Here is a 27,074-nt window from a genome sequence, read left to right on the forward strand (position 1 = left end):
AAAGAATATTTCCCTGTACCTTCTGGATTAACTCTTAATATTTCCAAGTAATACTATAGAGGTTGAAACAGCTTTGCTACTTAATCAATCTCTCGGTAGTTAGAAACAGGTAAATGTTACAGTATAACCAGAAATTTCAGCCAACCTGGTTAAGCCTAGGTCAGTGATTGGCTTGTGCTGCATTTCCTGCACAAGAGGAAGAGAAAGGCTTAAAATAAGCCTTCTTTGTTGCAGGTTAACTTGAAGACCTGGGTCAGAGAATGATCACACTTGCCTCTCCAGAATTTCACCAGATAATCATAACACAAACTGACAGAGGGAGTTGGAAAACACACTGTATTTGTCTTCATTTGGCCTGTGTTAAACACTGACAGTATGTGATTGTGTTATAAACTTTTGAGACAGACCTGCTTCTGGAAACCTTTCCAGTCCTGTTGCTGCTGCCATGGCAACTGCTGGATCTTTCTGTTTTAGCCCTTCCTCCAGTACTTGACCGTGAAGCGTGACTTCTGGTTAGTGCTCTAGGAAAGTCCAATTTTGTAGACGGCTGCAGTCTCTGAATATCATAAGTTGGAACTATGTCTTCTTGCTGCTCAGAGCAAAGTTGCTATTTGGGGTCTGAGCCTCTCTCTGTGGATGCTGCTCAGAGAATCTGGGTTGCTCCTTTCGGGTAGGTGCTTATGTAACCTGGAGATGTAATGGGGCCCGCTTCTCTCCCATTGTGTGACTCCCACAGTAGAAACATAACCACAGTCATGGTGGTGAGTAACTAGGGGAAAACACAAAGAACGGAATGATGTGCTTCTCTGGCTTTGTGTGACAGACAGTTTTGAGGGGGAGATTCTCAAGGGGTGATGTCATTGTAGTGCTTCAGGGTAGAAGCAACAGCCAATATTGAAAAATAGCAGGCAGCAGTTCCCAAAATGTTGATTTCAATCTCCAATTTCATTAATACAATTCTATAGGTTAGTGGATTAAATAGAATGGACAATCTAACGAGTGGATTTAAAGCCTCTTTTTGGCCTTCGTCTTGATATACAGCATTTATAGGTCATTGTGGCATGTGAGTCTGACAGTTGTTGAGGCTGGAGGACCATTGTCCACTAGCAGTTTTTCATAAGGAGAAATGATTTTGTAAGAAATTGGAAATAGACCTTTGTATTTAAAATGACTCCTTTCTTCCGGTTTTCATTTATATGTAATTAAAATTCAAAGAAGTGCATAAAAAGCACTTTTTTGGGTTTAGGGATGGTCAGATCCTAATGTAGTAAGAAGAAATTAGTTTTCTGCATAATAAGGGCTTAGGAATTTGTAATTTATGGCCTTATCACTTTGCTGTGCCTTATATTTTTGCATTGCTTATCACTGTGTATTAACGAATATTCATTAAATCCCTGTGAGCAAGATCCCTTGTGTTAAAAGACTGATATCATCACTGTCTTACCTACTTTGTCAGAGGAGACAAATGAAGATGGATTAAGCTTGTCCTTTCCTTCCCAGAGGAATTTGGCTAGAATAATAATTCACTTGCCTAAAACTGGCTGGAAATACGGGAGGGAGGTGGAAAGGGAAGAAAAAAGCCTCTATGTTTTGAAATTTGACTTATATTCCAACTCCCTGGAGATTTGAAGGAAGGCAAGGCTCTTGGCTTCATCTTAACTTTGGATCATGTTGCTTCTGCTGATGACTATGTAAATGAATTCATAGCACATAACACATGCCAGCTCACGTGCCTCTTCTGTTTTCTTCTCACCACACTGCAGATCTGCTTGTTTGTGTTCTCTTGGTCTCCCTGGGACATTTGCCTCAGATGCCCTAACACCAAGAAGCCTTTTGATCAGAATAGTGGAGAGTGCAGCCCAGAAGCAGATATCTGGGCTTAGGGAGGGGCTCGGCAGGGAGAATCTCAGAGCACCTGTTCCCAGCCCAGAGGTCACTTCACCTGCTACACCACGGACATCCATCACGTGACCCCTGGGAGCAAGGGCCAGTGCCCACAAAGCAGTTGCCATCATGTACCACGCGCTTCTCAAACCCTCTAGAGTCACCATCGCTTTTCCTTGTTCACCTTTCTCTTTGGGTTCGGCTTCTTGTGGTTAGTTTTGTTTATTAACTCTTTACTTGATCACATTCTGTATTTGAGTAGAGTATCTCTGTTTTGAAATTGAAGTTCTATTTCATACTTTTCTTACAACATTTATTCCTACAGAACATATAAGCAGGAAGAAAATTTGTTTTTCTGAGGTTTCATGGAGAAATGAAGGAGGTGCAGGAAAAAGAGACCAGAGGGAGTAGTCTCTTTAGAGAGTGGAGAGAAAGAAATCAGACCTGTCAGAGATGGTAGGTGACTTTAACAACAGTGAGGTCTGATTTATATATCTATACAATTATATATATGTATATATAATTCATATGGTTCAAAACTCAAAAATTGGGATCTCTTTCCCACTTCATCCTCAATTTATCCAGACCACCTCTTCCACCTTCCCTGCCCTAGTAACAACTGTTATTTTCTTAGGAAAGTTTCCAGAGTTTCTCTGTGCATATCCAAGTAAGTATGAATAAATCTATTGATTTATTTGTTTATTTAACAAATTGTTCCAGGCAAAAAGCAGAGAGATTCCTATCTCCCCCAAAGATGACATTCTAGCTGGAATTTATAGATTAAATGTATTAATTTTATAGATAAAAATCTTTAGACTCAGGTTATGAAAACTGGTCAAGGTCACAAAGATTCTAAGGTCTAATTCTGAAGCCAAAGGTTCTGTAGTGGTTTAGACTCACTACAGTCTTTGTTTTGCAAGGTAAATACCAGGCAGAAGAGTCACAAGACTTCTGTCCTTCATGTTTACAGTAGCTGGGCCATGACTCTGAGTAGCACAGGTAAATGTGTATGTAATACACGGAGTGCTATCATTCTATGGTTGCTTACAGAATTTGTGATACTTGGCATTCAGCTTGATATTTTTTCCCTTTTGCTATAAAATATCATACCAAATCCACCCCTGTGAGGCCATCAAATGTCCTCATTGGCTGTCAAATCTCTATGCTTACCTTTAGGTTGCTAAGGTGGTTTTAAAATGAATTGCAAGGTTCCCACATAAAACTCATAGTCATTGCTTTGTTATGATGATAAAATAGTATAGCTGTCATTTAAAAGTGTTTAAGAACACATAATCTCACATAGCTTCCAGACCACTGTTTGTCAGGTGACTAAATTCCTTGATTTGTTGCTGACTGAGTTTACAGGAGAGAGAACAAGTTTTCAGTCAAGTAGATCTGCTTTAGGAAAAAAATAGCTCCTGCTCACATGAATTGTAATGTAATGTAATTTACATTACAATTGTACCTCTGAGGTTCCTATCTCTATCTGAATTCTACGAAATCATTAAACTCAAGAAATGTAACATCTTTATGGGCTAAAACCCACTTCTAGGCCAATGTCAGCGGCTTCATTTAAGTTACTGGAGCTGGACTGTCAATTCTGTAATTAATGCAGCATTATTCAGTCCTTCAAAATGTGGTCATTTTTTTGTTCTTCCATCTTTCTCTTTGATTCTTAGAAAGCAAGATCTAAAATAAACTTAGCTTGTAACTCTGATAAGGAATTGACCCAAATACTTCTCCCTGTCATTGAAAATGTATTGATACTTTAGTGAGGAAACAATCAGCCTTGGAAGTACTCCATTTTGCAGAAATGAAAGCTCTGAGAAACCGCTCAGTTAAGATCTTTTTATATGTGACTAATTTATTAAGTGGGTTTCCCAGGTGGTGTAGTGGTAAAGAAACTGCCTGCCAAATGCAGGAGATGCAAGAGATGCAGGTTCTATCCCTGGGTGGGGAAGATCCCCTGGAGTAACAAATGGCAACCCACTCTAGTATTCTTGCCTGGAAAATTCCATGGAGAGAAGAGCCTGTTGGGCTACAGTCCAGAGGGTGGCAAAGAGTCAGACACGACTGAACGATTGAGCACACACACACTATTTATTAACCAAATGCATCTGTGAGTCCAAAAACATAATTTTAAGCAACACATCTAGTTATGGTTTCTCAATATGCCACATATTCACTTCATTTTTAGGTGCAGGCTATTGGTCACCTTCACATAACAAATGGCTTTGTTCATGCTCATTCGTGCTAAGTCGCTTCAGTCATGTCCAACTCTGTGCGACCATGAACTGTAACCCACCAGGATCCTCTGTCCATAGGATTCTCCAGGCAAGAATACTGGAGTGGGTTGCCATGCCCTCTTCCAGGAGATCTTCCTGACCCATGCATCAAACCTGCATCTCTTGCATTTCCTGCAGTGGCAGGCAGGTTCTTTACCACTAGTGCCACCTGGGAAGCCCAATAGATGGCTTGGTAACCATTTTTAAAAAATGAATGAATGAATGCGATGTGTACGCTTATGGCTGAAATGGGAAAAGAGTTGGAGGATCTTAAACATCAGAGTTGCTACATCAGTTAGCATTACAACCCCCATGCTAAAGAGAATCTTTCAGAATTATGTTTTCCCAAGTTATTTCTTGCATGAATCGTTCTAAAGTTCTTTCAGACACAGTGGGACTCCCAAATGCCTATGATGTAAAGCCTCGGCAATGTGTGAATGTGTAGGAAGTGTTTGTAAGATTTTTTTTCCCAATCATCTTGCTTTTTGGCAGATGACACAATTGAGGTGCAATATGTAGGTGGACATTTTCTAAATTATAAAATATAGGAGGCTAGTGGGTGACTGCGGAGGCAATGACATTCACAAAGTAGAGAAGATCAGGTTTCTTATCTTCTCTTAGAAGAGTCTGAAAAGGCACTCATTCTTCCACAAATGTGATTTACAAAACAAAATTAGAGCATATAGGACCTTTTCAGTACAGTAAAAATTGGAAACTGTCTTCTTCGCGGAGGATTCTATATAGTGGTATTGAGTGGTTCAGCCCCAAGTCACTGAGTTAGGGAGCTGAGCAGCCACTGAGAGCTTAGCAGCAATAGAAGCTTGATTCTCAGCCTTGGAGGCTGAGACCTGACTTTGTTTTTACACCAAGAGTGGATCCATCTCCCTAGGGCTGAGTTACCAGAGATTGATGTGTAAAATCAAAATGACAGTTTCTTACTGAGCCATGAAACAAAACTGTCACAAAGGCAGGAGTCCTTACATTGACATGTCCTGCTCGTTTTCTTCCTATAGAAAATCAACAAGGTTTCGATGCTGTTCTCTTGAAACATCCCACCCTCGCCTTCTCCCACAGAGTCCACAAGTATGTTCTATACATCAGGGTCTCTTTTTCTGTCTTGCATATAGGGTTATCGTTACCATCTTTCTAAAGTCCATATATATGTGTTAGTATACTGTAATGGTCTTTATCTTTCTGGCTTACTTCGCTCTGTATAATGGGCTCCAGTTTCATCCATCTCATTAGAACTGATTCAAATGAATTCTTTTTAATGGCTGAGTAATATTCCATGGTGTATATGTACCACAGCTTCCTCATCCATTCGTCTGCTGATGGGCATCTGGGTTGCTTCCATGTCCTGGCTATTAGAAACATGTGTATTATCTAGGGTGAAACAGATCACCAGCCCAGGTTGGGTGCATGAGACAAGTGCTTGGGCCTGGTGCACTGGGAAGACCCAGAGGGATCGGGTGGAGAGGGAGGTGGGAGGGGGGACTGGGATGGGGAATACATGTAAATCCATGGCTAATTCATTTCAATGTATGACAAAAACCACTGCAGTGTTGTAAAGTAATTAGCCTCCAACTAATAAAAATAAATGGGAAAAAAAAAATCAACAAGGGAAATCAGACTGGGACTAGAAGATTGTAGGTCGAGCATGGACTCAGTACACAGGAAGTAAGACCGGCTGAGTAGCTGAAGGTATTAAGCTGCGGGCAGCCAGCGCAGATGTGTCCAGGGGTCTGAGAGGTAAGTGAGCTGAGTGAAGATGCTGGTGGAGGCTGTGGATGGCGGGAGCTGTCTACAGGGGACAGCTCTTACACAGTTCTAGTTGACTGTTGCCACATGGCAATGTGGGATTTTTCTCAAAAAAAGTAATAAATGAAGAATTGTATATAAAATATTTACATTAAAAAAGTTTCCAATTAATTTGAATATTGGGCTCCCCAGGTGGTGCAGTGGTAAAGAATCTGCCTGCCAAATGCAGGAGATGCGGGTTCGATCCCTGGGTGGGAAAGATCCCCTGGAGTAGGAAATGGCTACCCACTCCTGTATTCTTGACTGGAAAATTCCATGGACAGGGGAGCCTGGCAGGCTACAGTCCATGGGGTTGCAAAGAGTCGGATATGACTGAGCGACTGAGTCCACACACATGGAAACACACACACACACACACATTAAAAAAGAACCTAACAGAACCAGACAAACCCAGCTGGGAGCAAGTTTAGGTGTCCATACTCTAGTCTGTGACCTCTGCCTTGAGTTTTCAAAGCCTGACACATCTGGCTCATTAGGGGTAATCTTTCCATGAGACTCAAGTAACTCAGAGCCGTTGGTTAAGGTGGTTGTGCCCAGAACAATGTGTAGACAGACAGAGCCAGCGCTTGTCTGAGTGACACTCTTTCCTATAATTCTCTGATGGGTCAATATCACCTGCTCCCACACACTTTGGTGAATATACCCTTTAGGTATCATAATATATTCATTCTTTCACAGCCCAGGCTTGCTGACCTGACAGCTATCTGGTTTCTAAGAGTTTTGTATTCTCAGCCCTTATCACACTATATTGATTGTAGAATTTAACCCTCAAGTCAATCTTTATTTCCCTCATTTTCAAGTTCCAGGGAGATAAATCACTGTACATTCATGAACGGACAACACTGTCTTATAAAAAGTACATCATTTTGTCAGAAACATAATTTACTCTTAGTGCTGGGATAAATTATTTTCCCTGCCTTTTAATAAAAACAATGGCCTCCCAGCTTGCTTATTTAAAAATAAACTCATCAAATGGGCCATCTGTATGATATCTGTATTGCAGTTTTGAAAAGATAGAGTAACATCTGAGAATTGTTTAGGACAAAAGAAACTGCAGAAATGATTATTAATGTTTTCCTGTCTAATCACAGCTGGCTCATTAGCAATGCTATTTTTAAAAATCAGCAGCATGGTCATAGAAACATTTTCTTCTCAATTTGCCATACCAGTAGGCATATGCTGCTGATGTCAGCATGACAAAATCGAGACATCAAGGCCTTAAAAAACAACCCATATTATTATGTTTTACTTTTGGTGCTAACTTGAGATTGAGCAGCTGTTCAAAAATTGTGGGAGGCATTTTCAGAGACAGATTTTCAGCCTGGACCTGAAATTCTGCAGAATGGAATGGAAGGTTCTGTCCTTTAGGTTATCAATCTGAGCAGGACAGGTACTCAGTGGAGCCTGTGGTTCACAGTCCCTAGTTCTCCACAGAGAAGTCAAAGTGTATTTTATTTGGTCAGTCTGATCTGAAAGAAGCGTTGGGACATTTGGTATGCAGGGACATTTTATCTGACAAATGACACCTCATCCTGAAGTCTTGGTTAACTTAAACAGTTAAGTTTTGATTGACTTAAACAATTGTTCCATGGAGGGAGAATATTCAGAGCAGTTCATTGAAGAGACAGAGAGCTGTCTGAGTCATCTGCAAACAGGAACTTAGGGGTCCAGCTTTCTTTTGCTTATGAACTATTCATCTAAATCATGTCAGTAATAGAAATTACTTTTTATGGAAAATTTCAAACATGCACAGAAGTAGATGGGATAATATAATGACTCCCCCTATGTATTCTGCAACCAGTCTCACAAATTATCAACTTTGGCCACTTTGTTTCAGCTATACACCTACCTGCCATTTCTATTCCCAATATATTATTTTGAAGTAAATCTCAGGCATTATGTAAGATATTTCAGTGTACATTTTAAAACAATAAGATCTAAAATTAATGTCTTTAATTTGCATCTAAAATTAAAAGACAATACCGAAATATCATCAAAGATCTAGACAATGTTCTAATTTTCCTGATTATCTCATAAATAGCTGATAATTGGTTTGTTCAAATTAGGATTCAAACAAGGTCCACAGATTGCAGTTGGTTGTTGTGTCTTCTAAAGTATCTTTCTTTTAAAATAATTTTATTAGACTATAAAAATAAAGATAGAAAACTACACAAAAATATATGACAATTTATTGTTTATAAAAGTGAACAACTTTGAAACTACAACCCCAGTCAGAAAATAAAACTTTACCTTCTACTTCAGAAGTCCTGTCCACGAGACTCAGTCCAATGAGGAACACTTTCTTCTCAATTACTATAGTAATTGTTACTTTGCAAATAATTTTATCACCCAATTGTGATAAAATGTCCCTGGATATTATAATTTAGTCCTATCTATTAAAAATGCACTTTAATGACTCAAATGAACTCATTTACAAAACAGAAACAGACTCACCAACTTAGAGAATGAACTTATAGCTGCCAGGTGGTTAGAATGGGGGAAGAAATAGGGAGTTTGGGGTCCACATGTGCATGTGTGAGTGCTAAGTCACTTCAGTTGTGTCCAACTCTTTGTGACCCTATGGACTGCAGCCCACCAAGTGCCTCTGTCCATGGGATTCTTCAGGCAAGAATACTGGAGTGAGTTGCCTCTTTCAGGGGATCTTACCGATCTAGAGATCAAACTTGAGTCTATATGTCTCCCACAATGGCATGCTGGTTCTTTAGCTCTAGTGCCATGTGGGAAGCCCTGGGATTGACATGTACACACTGCTATATTTAAAATGGATACAAACAAGGTCCTACTGTATAGTATAGGGAACTCTGTTCAATGTTATGTGACAGGCTGGACAGGAGGGTAGTTTGGGGGAAAACGGGTACATGTATATGTATGGCTGGGTCCCTTTGCTGTCCACCTGAAACTATTAAAATCGTAACATTGTTAATTGGCTATGCTCCAATATAAAATAAAAAGTTAAAAGTGTATTTTAAGCTTTAAACTAACAGTCCCTTTCATTTCCTTACATCTTATCTGCGTCCTTTGACCAGCAGGGTTTCCCAGTCTGGATTCTGCTGATTGCACACTCATGGTGTATTTCAACATATTCTCTGTCCTCTGTAGTTCCTGCAAATTGGCAGCTGGATCACACTGATCCTGTTGTCAAGGCAAGGAGGTGTTGGGCACTTCTGTAGGACGCATCTGGTTGTCTCCCCTGGGGTGATGTCAGCAGCCACTGATGATGATTACTGCCTATATCTAGTCATTCACTTGGTTTGAAGAATGCAGATATTCTAATTTTAATAATTTCTATTTCATCTGTTAGTTGAAATAGTAGTTGAAATAAAGAGATACTCCTCCTAATCTATTATTTGGTTACTCAATTCAGTTCAGTGCAGTTCAGTCATTCAGTCGTGTCCAACTCTTTGTGACCCCGTGGATTGCAGTACACCAGGCCTCCCTGTCCATTGCCAACTCCTGGAGTTTACTCAAACTCATGTCCATCGAGTTGGTGATGCCATCCAACCATCTCATCTTCTGGTGTCCCCTTTTCCTCCTGCCTTCAATCTTTCCCAGCATCAGGGTCTTTTCCAATGAGTCAGCTCATCGCATCATGTGGCCAAAGTATTGGAGCTTCAGCTTCAACATCAGTCCTTCCAATGAATATTCAGGACTGATTTCCTTTAGGATGGACTGGTTGGATCTCCTTGCAGTCCAAGGGACTCTCAAGAGTCTTCTCCAACACCACAGTTCAAAAGCATCAATTATTCGGTGCTCAGCTTTCTTCACCATCCAACTCTCACATCCATACATGACTACTGGAAAAACCATAGCCTTGACTAGATGGACCTTTGTTGGAAAAGTAATGTCTCTGCTTTTTAATATGCTGTCTAGGTTGGTCATAACTTTTCTTCCAAGGAGCAAGCATCTTTTAATTTCATGGTTGCAGTCACTATCTGCAGTGATTTTGGAGCCCCCCAAAATAAAGTCTGTCCCGGTTTCCACTGTTTCCCCATCTATTTGCCATGAAGTGATGGGACCGGATGCCATGATCTTAGTTTTCTGAATGTTGAGCTTTAAGCCAACTTTTTCACTCTCCTCTTTCACTTTCATCAAGAGGCTCTTTAGTTCTTCTTCACTTTCTGCCATAAGGGTGGTGTTATTGATATTTCTGCCAGCAATCTTGATTCTAGCTTGTGCTTCCTCCAGCCCAGTGTTCCTCATGATGTACTCTGCATATAAGTTAAATAAGCAGGGTGACAATATACAGCCTTGACGTACTCCTTTTGCTATTTGGAACCACTCTGTTGTTCCATGTCCAGTTCTAACTGTTGCTTCTACGCCTGCATACAGATTTCTCAAGAGGCAGGTCAGGTGGTCTGGTATTCCCATCCCTTTAAGAATTTTCCAGAGTTTGTTGTGGTCTACACAGTCAAAGGCTTTGGCATAGTCAATAAAGCAGAAGTAGATAGTGGTATAGTTCAAATAGGAAGGCAGGATAGATTCTTTGTTATTGTTTAAACCAGATTTAAAGACAATAAATTGATGTCCTATCACATTCTGTGTGTGAAAATCACTCAGTCGTTTCTGACTCTTTGCGACCCCATGGACTATATGGTTCATGGAATTCTCCAGGCCAGAATACTGAAGTGGTTAGCCTTCCCTTCTCCAGGGGATCTTCCCTACCCAGGGATTGAATCCAGGTCTCCCTCATTGCAGGTGGAGTCTTAACTGAGCCACCAGGGAAGCCATCACATTCTGAAGGTGATCAATTCATTTTGAGCTGATAGATTTAAACATATTTGATTAATCAAAATTATTATTATTGTGATTGAAGCTCCAACTGTCCCATCTTTGCCCAGTGAAATCTTCAGGTGGATTGGGAGCCTTTTTGAGATGATCCTAACAGTCTTTGATAACTTCCTTTGTATTTGAGAGACAACGTATTCTAGGCCCTTCTTGTCGTTTTCTGCTACAGACTTGGAATCAGCCATTTTTTCCCCAGAGTCTCTGGTTTCTTTTAGTGAGAAATAGCATTTCAAGACCACAGTTTGGGTCCTAGGAATGCTCACTGCTAATAGGACAGTCATTGTTTCTACTCTCAGTCTGTCTATTTCCATGTATTTATTTATATTTATATATGTTTATAACTGTTATATGATACATATAATGTAAATGTTTAAAAATATACTTTCCAAATCATTTAATAAGTTGCAAACAACATGATGTGTGCTAAGTTGCTTCAGTTGTGTCCGACTCTTTGTGACCCACTGGACTGCAGACTGCTAGGCTCCTCTGTCCATGGGATTCTCCAGGTAAAAATAGTGGAGTGGGTTGCCGTGCCCTCCTCCAGGGGACATTCCCAACTCAGGGATTGAACCCATGTCTCTTGTCTCCTGCATTGGCAGGCAGGTTCTTTACCACTAGTGCCATCTGGGAAGCTCAAACATCATGGTATTTCACCCCAATGACACTCTCAGTGACTTTCAACTCCTATTATTGTCATTCATAATAAATTTAACATTGCCTTGATAATGTCATCTAACATAGAGTCCATTTATCTTCAAAATAGCATATACATATTTTTAAAATCCAGATGTATGCATTATACTTGACATTATGTCTCTTTCATTCTTTTTAATATAGAACAGTATCTCTCCATCTTTTCTCTTTCCTAACACTGACATTTTGAAGAATCTGAATTGTTTTATCAAAAATAGCACAGTTCTGGATTAGTCCTAATGATTAGATTCAAGTTAAACATTTTGGCAAAACTACTGCATAAATGATATTGTGCATTTCCCCCTGTAGCTTGTGAGAAAGAGGTACAGAATATAAATTTGTTCTGTTATTACTGAGAAACAATTTGATCACTTGGTTAAGGCATGTCTGCTAGATATCTTCACCATAAACATATGTCTTTTCCTTCTTAATTAAAAAAGAATCTGTGGGGTAAAGGACTGTGGAGTGATAACTATCTTGTTCTCCAACAAACTTTTACCCAATGGTTTTAGCATCCTTTATTAATCCTTGCCTGAATCAATTATTATCCAAGGGTTACAAAATGATGATTTCTAATGAAATTATTTTGTTTCTATACCTATGTCCTTCTCTGTAAGTTACTCTCTATAAAGAAGATCTTTTCCTCCTTCTCTTGAGTATTACTAGGGGAATCATGGACTTTTAAAATGATATTATTTAGTATGGCCAGTGGCAACACTTTTGAGCTGGCTCCTTCAAAGAAGGAGTACTTGGTCACTACCAAGTATACTTTCTGTTTTTATGAATTTGGCTACTCTGATAACTCATATAAGTGGAATCACATAGTATTTGTCTTTTGGTTTTCTTCTAACAACTCACATCCCATTTCTCATTTTAAAATGTGTTGTTACAAAACTGAAGAAACACAATGCAGATTAAAAGACTGATAGCATCATCAAATTTCTTACACAGTTTTCAACCTACCAGAAAGATAAATAGTGAACAACAGCAGGACAAGACATTTCTCCCCATTTGCTATCAGTAGTAATTAAAACTAAAAATTATATCAAAAATTTATTATTATAAAACAAAATAAAGATGGGGTGTAAAAAATCCTCTGGGTAAATGGCTTTTCCAGCCATTTTCTATTTTTTTTCTTGAATCATCACCTTATTTGATTATCTCTACATTTTAAAAAGATCCCCAGAGCTGCCCTTGAGGATAAGCACATTGTTTATACCACTGGGCCAGTTGACAGGTGCCCTGTCTTAAGGGGAGGTGAGGATGGGGTTGGGAACAGGGAGAAAAAGCTACAACCTGTAGCCTCTGACCCAGGGCAACATGGCTCTTCAACCCTGGGGAGACTCCCTCAGTGACTGATTAAGGCCTATGTTAGAAATGTTTAGAGAACAGAGGAAGAATTCAGTCCAGTTTAGTCTCTCCCCACTGAGCCAGAAGGATCTCCAGTGCCTACAACAAGCCAAGTCTCACCTTACATGCCCTGTCTCTTCTCATGTTAGATGCAGCATGTCTACAGATGCATGAAGAAGAACCACCCCCAGTGGGCATTGCAGGATCCTGTTGCCGTGGCTCCTTCAGCTGGAACCACATCACAACTTGGATGTTATGGGAAAAGCAACCCCATTCATTGATGTCCACCTGGTAGCCCTCAGATGACAGAAGCAGCAGTCCTGAGATACCTCCTCCGGCTCACCAGGAGTCAACTCCAACGCAACGACAACATCCTGCAGGTAATTCAGCACACCGGCAGTGGCTGGAGTAACAGACAGCCTGCTGTCCATGTGAGTGGCTTCTCCTGGTGGACCGCAGGGCAGGCCCTGAGCCAGGTTGTTGCCTTTATAGAAGTCTGTGATGTGCTGGGGTTGAAATCTGCAGAGGATGGGGCAAAGAGCCAGTGGGGGTATGCTGAGGTGGTGGTGGCCTCTGAAAACCCGGTCCACAAAATTATTGGAAACTCTTTCCAGAAAAGTACTTAGAGAAAAAGTGGACGTGGAGTGAGCCACCTGGCAGACCTGTCATAATTTGAGGCAGAGGCTCAAAATGTGAATGCGCTTGAGTCTCGAGAATGGAAATAGGTATAAAGGACCAACGCAGTATTCTAGTAATTCTGCCGATGGTTGGGTCATATATTGAGAACCTTGTACTCACATCTGCCTAAAAGGATAAGCCCCACCATGTGCTGCCTGACTTCAATCGCTCTCCTTCAGTCCTTCACCTGATGAGTCTGGTCTCAGGCCCAATTCTATCCCTACCGCCTCTCCCCTCATCATTTGGAGTCTTCCTCTTCCTTCTGGCATCTCCCATGAGCATCTCCTGCCCCTCCATTACCTCCTTTTGTAGCTGTACCTTCCCCGGGCCATTCCACCCGCCCTTTACCTCAAACCAGCCTTATTTCCTCCTCCAAATGCTACAGTGGGGCCTCCATCAGATATTTACATGAAGGCCTTTGATCCCTCTATCCACCTTGGCAGCCAAGATTTGGGCTTTTGACCCCCAATGGTGAGTAAAGCTGAATTTGGAGAGATCATGAAGCAAACCAGAGCAATGCCAATTCCAAAGTGATTTCTGGAGCCAGCACAGGGGATTACAGTGACTCAACTGAGATGCTATGCACAGCTATTGCTGTTATCAAACAGTCTCAGATCACCAATGATGAATGTTGCTGTGTCCTCATCTCCCTTAAGTGGTTCATGGCACTGAAGCCAAGTCCTGTAGTGTGGGTGCCAGCAGGAGCTCTTCCAGAAAAAGACATCTGTTCTGGGAGAAATCGTCTAGCTAGTCCCAAGAGAGCAGCAGGACAGCAGGAGGCATCGGGACCTGCTTCTTAATAACGAACAGCATGATGGTTACGTCCAAGAAAGGAACCAGGAGCACGAGAGATACCAGAATAGAGAATGGGGCTGCACCTCTGAGAAAGGAATCTGGTTGGGAGCATTTTTTTTTTTGGTCAATGGACTTGTATCTCTTCACCTTCATCAGGCATATTTTGTGGATGTACTTGAGAATTTCAAAGCTCTGGATTCCTTTAGGGCTTTGTGGAAAGAAATACTCCCCTCCATCTTCCTAGAGAAGAGAAGCTCCTCTTTGCCAACAGATGACACAAGGCTTCACCTGGGGTAGATGGAAGATGATACTTGACCTTTTTAAGATTTAACCCCACCTTCCATCATTGCCATCAGATTTTTTAATTGAAGTATAGTTGATTTACAATGTTGTGTTAGTTTCAGGTGTATAACAAAGTGATTGAGTTACACATATACACATACAGGTTCTTTTTCATTATATATTATTATAAGATATTGAATATATTGATAGTTCCCTGTGCTATACAGTAGGTCCTTATGGTTTGTCTATTTTATTTATATTGGTGTGTATCTGTTAATCTCAGTCTCTGAATTTATCCCTCCCCCAACTCCATTCCCCTTCGGTAACCATACATTTGTTTTCTATATCTGTGAATCTATTTCTGCTTTATAAATAAGTTCATTTGTATCCTTCTTTGGGTTCCACAAATAAGTGATATCATAGGATAATTTGTCTTTCTCTGTCTGACTTACTTGACTTAGTATGATCATTTCTAGGTACATCCATGTTGCTTCTTTTTTATGGCTGAGTAATATTTCAAATTATATATATGTATATACACACATATATATACATATACTTACACTGAATATATATATAATTTGTATATATATGTGTGTGTGTGTATATATATATATATATATATATATATATATACATGCACACATGTACATACACACAGACATATACCACATCTTTATCCATTTATCTGTTAATGAAAATTTAGGTTGTTTAGAGTTACCATCTGATCCAGCAATCTCACTCCTTGGCACATATCTGGAAAAGGTAAATCTCTTATTACAAAAGATATAAGACCTTAATATTCAGAGCCACATTATTTACAATAAGCAAGACATGGATGTCACCAGATTTTAATAATTTGGGTCAGCTCTCTGTGGCAGCAGCCAGCTTTCTTACTGGAAGAACTTCAGGATGTCACTAAAATGTACCGACAGGGACATGTGTGGGAGTGGATCTTGAGTGTGTTGGACGGAGGGAGGTAGAGTGTGAAGGGGAGCATGGTATAGCGAGCATTTATCAACCTAGGAGCACACTCCCAGGGCTCAGGATCTAACTTCCTGGCAAGGACACTTAATAGGTTGCTAGCGGGGTTCTTTGTTGGTTGGACATAAAAATAGCTTACAACAAATGAGGCAGAGATGCCACAACTGCCTGGGTGAAGTGTGGAGAGAAGAGTCAGAGGGCCTGTTAGTGCAGGTTTGTGACAGGACACTGAGACCCTAACCAGTGACTGTGCTCCCCGGGAAGAGGGTCCAGAAGACAGCCCCATGACTGAGGCAAGAAGGAATGCTAGTGAGGGTGGCGGTGGCAGAGGCAGCAACAAAAAGTCAAGGCACTGTCCTCCGTAGGCCTAACGAACCCTTGGCTCATCTGCTTCCAGTGCAGACCTCAGCAGGGGACCCTGGAGCTGGTCAGTGGCCAGTCCCTGTGAGTGACAAGTCTCACCTCAGGCACATGCCTGGCCATCTCTCTGCTTTCTGCCTTAGGACTTCCTCCAAAGTCTGCTTGGTCCACATACGTGATGTAGAAGTGTGGGAGTGTTAATGCCTTAGGGGAGGAACTTCGGGGAATGAGGAACAAGCAGTGAGTGAATGACCCCTGCCCCCCGCCTCCCTGTCCTTCAGCGGGAAAGTCCTGGGACACATTGACCACAGATCCTCTGAGGACCTGTGATAAGACAAGTCCTTGATGTCCAGTGGTAAAAACTCTCCCTGTATTGACCTCAAATACAAGCTGCTCTAAAGTCAAGAAGTCACCATGTATTATTCTTTTTCATATTCTATCTCCCTCTCTCAGCAGCCACTCTCCTGCTCCTTGGGGCCACCTCCCAACTCAACCCCACACCCGTCTGTGTCTCATGCTTTGCTTTCCGGGGAGCCCCATCTAAGTTCTTCTGTGCCTGAACTTGAAGTTCCTAGAATTCATGTCTGGGCAGCACAGTATACTGGGAACCAGTTAGCATATTATTATTACATTAAAACATTGTCAATTGGAAAACATATCCCAGCTTAGCATTAACTGATTATTGGTGATACTGGCAATCTCAGAACTACATTTCACTTTCTCCACCCAAGTTCATTTAGGGAAGAAGCAGTGTTTTTCCCATACCCCTCACGCTGTCCTTGAAGGCAAAGCCAGGTAAAGCTAACAATACACTATGGTGAGCAAAGAGGCAGAACCACTGTATTTTATAAAGAACGGTTGTTATTAAAAGCAATAAGGGGGCCTAATTAGATCTAGCAGGTCTGAAAGTAATTGCATTTCCTGCTGTAAGCACTTTAGTGTGTCCAAGTGCTTAGTCTTAATTCTCCACACTAACTCTGCTTGTTTGCTCTGCCATTTGCTAAGACCTGCCTTTCCTAAATTATCATCCCTGTTTATTCTGAATCTGTATTTTCAATCTGTAAAACATTAGATGGCTCTGCTTCCACCTTTATCAGGAAAAAGAATCTTTCCTGATTTAGATCCCAGATCTTGAAATGTTCTCTCTCTGGCAGACCCCAAGCCTTACCACTGCAATTTGAAAAGCTTCTGGAATCCTATTTCCTTCACAGATCTCCCTCTGAGGAGCACAATATTGCAGCAGCTCCAGCCTCTGGAAACCTGGAATTACCCAGAACCCCTCTTTCCTGAACTCCCCGAGAGGCCCTCAGCACCTGGCAGGCACTGAGACCCAGATGGGTTGTTAGATGCTCCTTTGTCCTCAGTGTCATGGTTTTTAAACTAGAAATTCCTTGACATCAAAAATAACACTTTTGTAACTCAGTTCCTAGTACAAAGTCATGCACAGTGAAACACAATACAGTCTTTTTTTAATGAAGGTAGAGTCAAGGGTAAATTCAGGGAACACAAAAGAAAAAATTTCAAATGCGACATTTTAATACCTACCAAGTGAACGACATTTTGATTGGGTTAATATTAGAAGGCTCAGTGAGTTGGTTCACAGAGCTATAATATAGTTCTTAATGCTTAGAAACCTAACGTAATTTAAAAACAGACAGCAATAAGTTATATGTGCTGGAGAGAATAGCGTCACAGAGCCAACTATATTCGTATATGATTTTGAGTGTTCTCTATGGTATAAAGACAATATAGTAATATCCTAGATGCATCATTATCATTTGTGTACGTTTGTTTCTTACAGTCCTAAAGGGTACAAGAAAAATTACAGAACCAGAGAGGAGCTAAGTCCACTAATCAAATATTTAAGAAATATTAATTATGGATGGAAAGATGGGATTATCTCATTCAACTCCCCGATTTTACACCTTGGTATTGTCAGAAGGATACAGGCCCAGCAGCGAGCCTTTGGTATCCTAACACGCTGGGTGAATGCAGGAAGAAAGCTTGTTGATTCTCCTCATCTGCAGGTTTATCAGGAAGCCAGGAAAGGCTTTTAGGGATCTATATAGAAAGGAAAAAAAAACACCAAACCATAAACTAAAGCTTTATGAACACATACATTCGTCATAGGCTGTTTATAATAGCTGGGAAATTAGAAATTACCTGAATTCTAATGATAAGGTAAGAGTGAAGTAAATCATAAGATAATGCACAATGGAATATTGTGTAGACATTAAAAGTATTTCATAAAAAATTAATACTATGGGAAAAGGCAGGATATTAAATTTATATAGAGAGTATTATCTCACCTGTGTAGATATCAATGCCTGCATAGAAAAAATACAGACAAAAGCATCCAAAATGGTAACTCTGGATAGCATGTATCTTTGGATGCTGGGATGCTGGTGATTTTAATTTTTTAAAATAATGTTCTGTACTTTTCATAATGATTTTCTAGTGGGAAAAAATTTTAAGCAGGAACACATAAAATGATTTCAAATAGTTAATAAAAACTATAAACTTTTACATGAAAGATAGTTTTCAATATCTCTGCATTAATCTTTTAAAAATTTTTTATTGGAGTATAGTTGCTTTACAATGTTGTGGTAGTTTCTGCTCTACAGCAAAGTGGATCGGCTGTGTGTATACACATAACCCCTCTTTTTTAGATTTCCTTCCCATTTAGGTCACCACAGAGCAATGAGTACAATTCCCTGTGCTATACACTAGGTCTTCCTTAGTTACATATTCTGTACCGATCTTCGAATAAGAGAGGGTACATGTCGGGAGAAGCAAGACTTTTTCTCATGGTAACATGCTGCTCTGGATAGTTCTGACATGCGAAATGCAAAGAGAAGTAACATCACAAAATTTTACAGTGAATTTGTGACTCTGACAAGAAAACTATTAAAGTTCTAGATTTGGGTGTTTCATTTTGTTACTCTAGGCCCAGCATCAGGTTTTCTTGATTTTGTTTTTGGGTGATAGTGTAAAATCAAGGTCATTATGAGTTCAAGTCCTCCAAGAAGTAGATGCCAAGATGGGGTAAGATGTGCAAGAGAGGGTAACAGCTATAAAGGACAAATGGAGAGAGAGCAGGAGAAGGGAGAGAGAGCTTTCAGACGGAAACAAAGTCTGACTCTCATGGAAGGAGATGGGTAGGAAGGTGGGTGGTGAAAGTCTCAGACTGGGTGTGGCTCTCAAAGAGCCACACCAATGGGAAGTTCTAGAACTAAGTTAGCCATTGAAGGTGTCTCTGGATGAAGCACAGGCTGGACTCAAGATTGCCAGGAGAAATATTAATAACCTCAGATATGCAAAAGACACCACCCTTATGGCAGAAAGTGAAAAGGAACCAAAGATCCTCTTGATGAAGGTGAAAGAGGAGAGCAAAAAAGCTGGTTTAAAACTCAGCATTCAAAAAACTAAGATCATGGCATCTGGTCCCATCACTTCATGGCAAATAGATGAAGAAAAAAATGGAAACAGTGAAAGACTTCATTTTCTTGGGCTCCAAAATTACTGTGGACAGTAACTACAGCCATGAAATTAAAAGATTCTCACTCCTTGGAAGAAAAGCTATGACAAACATAGACAGCATATTAAAAAGCAGAGACATTACTTTGCTGACAAAGGTCCATATAGTCAAAGCTTTGGTTTTGCCAGTAGTCATGTATGGATGTGAGAGTTGGACCAAAAAGAAGGCTGACTGTTGAATAATTGATACTTTTGAACTGTGGCATTGGAGAAGACTCTTGAGAGTCCCTTGGACTGCAAGGAGATCAAACCAGTCAATTCTAAAGGAAATCAGTCCTGAATATTCATTGGAAGGACTGATGCTGAAGCTGAAGCTCCAATATTTTGGCCAACTGATGCGAAGAGCCAACTCATTGGAAAAGACCCTGATGCTGGGAAAGATTGAAGGCAGGAGAAATAGGGGGCAACAGAGGACAAGATGGTTAAATGGCACCACCTACTCAATGGACATGAATTTGGACAAGATGGCAATGGACAGAGAAGCCTGGTGTGCTGCAGTCCATGGGGTCACAAAGAGTTGGACATGACTGAGCTACTGAACAACAATGTGTTTCTTAGGAACAGAACACATTTGATCTTCATCATGCTCAGTTATTGACTAGAAGCAGTCTGTGGGAATTGTGGTGGTGGTGGTTTAACCACTAAGTCGTGTCCGACTCTTGCAACTCCATAGACTGTAGCCTAACAGGCTCCTCTGTCCATGGGATTTCCAAGGCAAAGAATACTGGAGTAGGTTGCCATTTCCTTCTCCAGTTAGCATTGTGACCTTGGCACAAATGCAGTGGTACATTCAGAGGGGCAGCTAGTAGGGCAGTAGTCAACTATGCTCATCACAGCAGATATCTGAGCAGCACAAGTTCAGGGCCACCATGGTCATTAAGATGCACGTTACAAGAAGGAATAGTTCCCTAAGCCTTTAAACACAGAATGAGTGACCTTGACATTGTCTTTAAGTTCATCACTATAGACAGATGTGCCAAGAGGCATTTGTGGGCTGTTTATGACTCTCACTTTCTAAGTGCCTCACAGATACAGAAATACTATGTTTATATTTAACTTCTCTAGATGAACTTTGGTTGGGTACAAGCAGCTCACCTGTTCTGCTTTACCTGTGGCTTTGTTTTTGCTAATTTCCTATTTCAGGTAAATATAATAAAGATAATAATATATTGTAAATGAAACACCAATTCAGGACATTTCACAGCATTTCCTTTGGAAATATTGGCTCAACGGAGACTATAATTACTGGAAAGCATAAATGCAATGCTGTCATACAAACTGAAGTGTTTCTACTATATCTCTGAGGCATTTAATCAATTCAGCCAAAGCAATCAACAAAACCAGTTGTTTATTGTTGGAATTCCAAATCACCTAGTGACAAATTGGGTTTCTTCAGATTTAATTGACTAGATGCTGAACTGCTGTGACAACATAAATCAGCATGCCCAAATGGTCTTAAGGTGGCAAGATGGCAGAAAATGCACTATACTTGATATTAATGAGTAAAACTCCTTCCAATTGTTTTACACTTGAAACAAAACGCTATCGCATTGTAAAATGGTCAAAGTAGCCAGGAAGTGTAGATAATGTAATAAGTGCTTATTAATTTTAAAAATTCTCTTGCTATGATAACTGAGAGGTAATTGTATATTAAATCTTTTCTCTGGGATCTTCTTTACCAGTGTGCCTTTGCATTTCTGGGACAGAACAATTCCTTTATGCCCTGCTCATGCTATGAGTTCAATGACAAGTTCAATGACTACTTTTTTGTTTGTTTTCCTTTATCATGGTAAGAATATTTCATATGAGATATACCCTCTTAACAAAACATTCTCATTGACTATAGCTAAAGTGTTGATCTCTAGAGCTTATTCATCTTGTTTAACTATGATTTTATGCCCATTGATTAGTAAGTCTCTATTTCTCCTTCTTCTCAGTCCCCGGAAACCACCATTCTATTCTTTGATTCTATTAATTTGATTACTTTTGATACCTCATATAAGCAGATTCATGCAATATTTATCTTCTATGACTGGCTTATTTTACTTAGCATAATGTCCTCCATGTTGTCACATATTGCAGAATTTCCTTCTTTTTTAATACTGAATTCAATTGTATGTAAATACCATATTTTCTTTATACTTTCATTTGTCAATGGATATTTAGGTTGTTTCTATATCTTGGCTGTTGTGAATAGTGCTGCTCACCCAGAAGTTCTAATAGCTCTTTGAGATTCTGATTTCAGTTCTTTTGGATAAACACACAGAAATGGGGTTGCTGGGTTATACAGTAGCTCTATTTTTAATTTTTTTAGTTATCTCTGTGAAATGGGGGCTGCACCATTTTACATTCCCACCAACAGTGTGCAAGGGTTAAAGATTGTCTACATCCTTGTCAAAACATGTTATCTTTATAATAGCCATCCTAACAGATAGGAAATGATATCTCCCTGTGGTTTTGATTTTCATTTCCCTGATGTGTAATGTCATCGAGCATTTTTTCATATACCTGTTGGCCATTTACATGTCTTCTCTGTGAGAAAGGTCTATTCAACTCCTTAGCCCATTTAAAAAATTGGTGTATTAGGATTTTTTTCTATTGAATTGTAGGATTTCCTTACATTTTTTTGAGATTAACCACTTATCAGATATGTAGTTTGTAAATATTTTCTCCTATTCCATACATTGCCTTTCTGTTGGTAGTTCGGGGTGTAGGGAAGATTTTTCAGTTTGATGTAGTCCCACTTGTCTATTTTCATTTTTGTTGCCTGTGCTTTTGATGTCATATTTATGGAGCATTGCATAGACCAATGTCATGAAACTTTTCCTATATGTCTTTTCCTAGGAGTTTTATAGTTTCAGGTCTTACATTTGAGTCTGTATTCCATGTTGAGCTGATTTTTGTGTGGTATAAGAGTCCAATATCTTTTGTCTGTAGATATCCAGTTTTCCCAAAACCAGTTGTTGAAGAGACTGCTGCTACTGCTGCTAAGTTGCTTCAGTCATGTCCGACTCTGTGCGACCCCATAGACGGCAGCCCACCAGGCTCCGCTGTCCCTGGGATTCTCCAGGCAAGAACACTGGAGTGGGTTGCCATTTCCTTCTCCAATGCATGAAAGTGAAAAGTGAAAGTGAAGTCACTCAGTCGTGTCCGACTCTTAGCGACCCCATGGACTGCAGCCTACCAGGCTCCTCCGTCCATGGGATTTTCCAGGTAAGAGTACTGGAGTGGGATGCCATTGCCTTCTCCGGTTGAAGAGACTAACCTTTCCCTATTCTGCATTTTTGGTGCTCTTGTTGAAGATCAGTTGGCTATATATGTGTGGATTTATTTCTGGGATCTCTATTCTGTTTCATTAGTCTATAGGTCTGTCTTTATACAGGTACGACATTGTTTTGATTATGATAGTTTTGTAATATGCTTTAAAACCAGGAAGTGTGATGGCACAGATTTTGTTTCATTTCAAGATTAATTTGACTCTTTATGGTCTTTTATGCATCCATGTGAATTTTAGAATTGCTTTTCTCTCTCTGTAAAACATGTCAATGGAATTTTGATAGTGATTCCTTTGAATTTGCAGATTGCTCTGGATAACATGAGGATTTTAACATAATTAAATCTTCCAATCCAAGAACACAGGGTGACTTTCTATTTGTGTCTTCTTTCATTTATTTCATCAATGTTTTGTAGTTTCATTATACAAATAACTTCCTTCATTAACTTTATTTCTAAATGTTTAATAGTTTTTGGTGCTGTTGTAAATGGAATTTTTTTCTTAATTTCCTCTTCAGATTGATTATTATCAGTGTATGGAAACACAACTGAATTTTGTATGTTGATTTTATATCCTGAAACTTTACTGAATTAGTTTATTAATTCTAAGAGTCTTCTTGTGGAATCTTTAGGGTTTTCTATATATAAGATCCTGTCATCTGCAAATAGGGACAATTTAACTTCTTCCTTCCTGATTTGCATGTGTTTTATTTCTTTCTCTTGCCTAATTGTTCTGTCTAAAACTTCTAGTGCTATATTGAACAGAAGTGTCAAGAGTGTACATCCTTGCCTTATTCCTTATTTTAGAGGAAAATCTTTCAGTTTTTTACTGTTAAGTATGATGTTTAAATGTGGGCTTTTCATATTTGGTCTTTATTTCAGTGACTACTTCTTGATCTGATTTGTGTTACTCTAGGAATTCTAGAGGAAATCAACCCTGAATATTAATTGGAAGGACTGATTCTGAAGCTGAAGCTCCAATACTTTGGCCACCTGATGCAAAGAGCCAACACACAGGAAAAGACTCTGATGCTGGGAACAATTGAAGGCAGGAGGAGAAGAGGATAACAGAGGACGAGATGACTGGATGACATCACTGACTGGACAGTGGACAAGAGTTTGATCAAGCTCCAGGAGTTTGTGAAGGTTAGGGAAATCTGGCATGCTGCCTTTCATGGGGTCGCAGAGTTGGACATGACTAAGCAACTGAACAACAAAAACTCTAGGAAAAGAAGGAAGGAACCAGACCATTTCTGTCTGTGATTCACTTTCAAAGTGTGGTTCCTGGACCCAGAAGCATCAGCATGTGCCCAGGAACTCGTTAAAATGCAAATCCTCATGCCCACCTCAGACTTACTGAATCTGAAACTTTGAGAGTGGGACCAGTAATTTGTGTTCCAACAAGCCATCTGGGTGATTACAATGCATGCTTGGAGGATGTCTGACTAACAATATTTCCCATGGTGTAGTATTCAGAAAAGTATCAGAGACATATTAGCAAGTGTTATGCAACAGAAGATTGCTTATTTGAATAAGGTTGGGAAATCTGGGACTAAAAAGGTTAAGTAGAGCCCATGGGCCATGCCCCTTCACAGAAGTCCCCTACAGGTCATTCCTCCAGACCTGCCACTATGTACATGTGCTTATTTATGCCCCACAAATAGCACATCCCTTGTCCTTTCTCCAAGAGCCCAGTGCCCCATCTCTCGTAGCCACACACACACACACATACACACACACACACACACACAGAAAGAGAGAAAAAGAAAGAGAGAGAGAGTTCCCTTTCCCTTGCTTCAAAGGCCAACTTTCTTTTTTCCACCCCAGTATGACAGACAGGGAGGAATCTCAGTGTGGACTGATGCCCCACCCCCTGCACTGCAAGACAGTCACAATAAGAGTCAACATATTAACCAAAGTGTAGGTTGTGGCGCCTGCACTTAGTCGTGTCTGACTCTTGCGACCCCATGAACTGTAGCCCTCAGGCTCCTCTGTCCATGGGATTTTTCAGGCAAGGATACTGGAGTGGGTTGCTATTTCATCTTTCAGGAGATCTTCCCGACCCAGGGATCGAAACTGCATCTGCCTGCATCTGCTGCATTGCAGGCAGATTCTTTACCAGCTAAGCCATCGGGGAAACCCAAAGTGTAGGTTATTCAGTCCTAAATAACTATTCTTTGGGGACACATTCAGTGCAGTTCAAATATATATTTATAAAAAAGACATTTTTTTTTTTTTTTTTTTTACTGAAAGGACACAGTCTTGCTAAAGAAATATCCAATTCCTATTTCTAAACTGAATGAAAATATTTCAGTCTGAGGTATCTATATTTGTATTATTTCAGTGGTTCAGGGCTTGCTTTTCCAAAATTAATGTGGGATTATTTGCTTTATATCTATCCACAATGCAAAATGCTTGCCTGCAGAATAGCTTCTGTTTCCATTTTAATATGCAGAAATTAGTTATGAACCCCTAGATAGTTTTCAGTTTTGGCAACCTAAAATTCAAAACTTATTTCCAGCAACAGGAAGAAACTGCAGGCAACTTAAATATACTGGTTTGTCTCTGAAATTGTGACTACTCAGCAGGACTAAATGAGAGAGTCCAAATTACCTTTTCATCTACTAAAAAACTAAAATACCCCAAAGCTTTAAAATTTTACTTTGTTACATTATTGGATCATCATTGTAAGCCAAAGAACAGGAAAACAAGCATGCAGCAAAAGGGATTACTCCAGTCTGTAAAGAAAACAATATTGCATTTCTTGCCTGCTTTTGCATCAGTCAAGAAATATTCCCACAGGATGAGCTAACTACAAATGTCTAGTGGTCATGTGTGGAAGAAATCTTCCAAAGCCTGGATCTTGAAGAAAGCGGATAAAATCTGGGTAACACAGAACTTGGAGATTAACTCAAGCATGATTTGAGATTTAAAACCTCTGAAAGGAGCATGCCAAATCATGCCAAGTTGCTCACGCCTGCTCATAATGAGACCAATTCAGTTCTGAAGGAGAAAGGGCGTTAATATAAGGGTTGCTGGCAGGGCAAACAATAGATGACGTCTCATCCCTTTGTATCCTATAATAAGTGTGTGTCATCCTAGCCTTTCCTCTAGTTCCTCTGACTCAAATTCATGCATTGTTAAAAACTTATTAAAATGCATTGAATCAAAGCTCTGCAGACAACAAAAATAGAGGGAGTTTTTGACGCCAAGCCAAATAATTTTGGCTTTTCTTCCCAGTGTTCATGTAAACAAACTGTCAAACACCCATACATATGAATGGAAAATTATTCATGAAGGGGGATGTTGACTAAGGTTCTCAGAAGAGATACAACAGGGAACTAACGCACTGACATGTTGTCTGTGGATGGCTGTTCCTTCACTTAACGTCATATCTCATGAGCAGATATTTCACTTCACATTGTCCACCACTAAACACAAAACTCATGTGTAAATTACACTTATTAAAATTCAGGTCTTTCTAAGTAAAAATATAAAGAGTTTCCCAAGTACTGATTCTTCTTTCTCCATGAGAGAAACAAAAAGAGAGAGAAAGATGTGTGGAATAATTGTTCTGAAAGTTTGGAGGTCAGATCTTAGGAAATGACCACTGATAAACCAATCACATCTATTTCACATGGAGCAACAAAAACTCCCATGGGAATATGAAGAACCGGAATCTAGCAAGATGACAGCAGTAAAAACATAACTAGACTGTGCTAAATAAATATATGCTAACGGTTGTGTTTTCATTGGATGAGAGGTTATAGATTCTAATTAACCTTTAAAGCAAGTCAGAAAGTAAAATTTTAGTTGCTGAAGAGACTTCTAAATGCCTCCCATTATCTACCCTCTCCATTTTCTACAGTCATAGTATTTGAAGCTGGGTACATGGTCTCCCCTTGTGGCTCAGGTGATAAAGAATCCTCCTGCAGTGCGGGAGACCTGGGTTCGATCTCTGGTTTGGGATGATCCCCTGGAGAAGGGAAAGGCTGCCCACTCCAGTATTCTGGCCTAGAGAATTCCACGGACTGTATAGTCCTTGGGATCGCAGGGTTAGACACAGCTGAGCAACTTTCACTTTCCATGGTCTCCCAGTTTGTCTACATATCCCAGGCTCCCTTATAAGCCAGGTGTGACCTATGGCAAACTTCTAATCATCAAGCAGGGAGAAATGATTTGTGCATTTTCAGCGCTGTGCGCCTAAAGAAAAGGGGCATGCTGTCCACTTCCTGTGCCCCCTCTCCACTGGCTGAAACGTGGATGAGGATGTAGGTTCAGGAGAGGGCAGCACCTTAGTGACCAGGACTAACAAGATAGAATCCTGGG

At 40.1% G+C, this 27,074-nt stretch overlaps 1 long non-coding RNA gene and 1 pseudogene across 1 annotated transcript in view; one reads left to right on the top strand and one right to left on the bottom strand.

Annotated features, from left to right (window-relative positions):
- Positions 1-14,606, top strand: part of LOC110147236 (cleavage and polyadenylation specificity factor subunit 7 pseudogene) — a 41,995-nt pseudogene extending 27,389 nt beyond the window's left edge.
- A 3,308-nt stretch (positions 14,607-17,914) lies between these two features.
- LOC139035498 (uncharacterized) overlaps positions 17,915-27,074 on the bottom strand; it is a 36,930-nt gene continuing 27,770 nt past the window's right edge. The window contains exon 3 of the long non-coding RNA XR_011488081.1: positions 17,915-17,996. This is a non-coding gene — a long non-coding RNA (uncharacterized lncRNA). The remainder of the gene's footprint in view (positions 17,997-27,074) is intronic.

The sequence above is a fragment of the Odocoileus virginianus genome, chromosome 6 (genome assembly GCF_023699985.2).
Source record: "Odocoileus virginianus isolate 20LAN1187 ecotype Illinois chromosome 6, Ovbor_1.2, whole genome shotgun sequence".
NCBI lineage: Eukaryota > Metazoa > Chordata > Mammalia > Artiodactyla > Cervidae > Odocoileus > Odocoileus virginianus.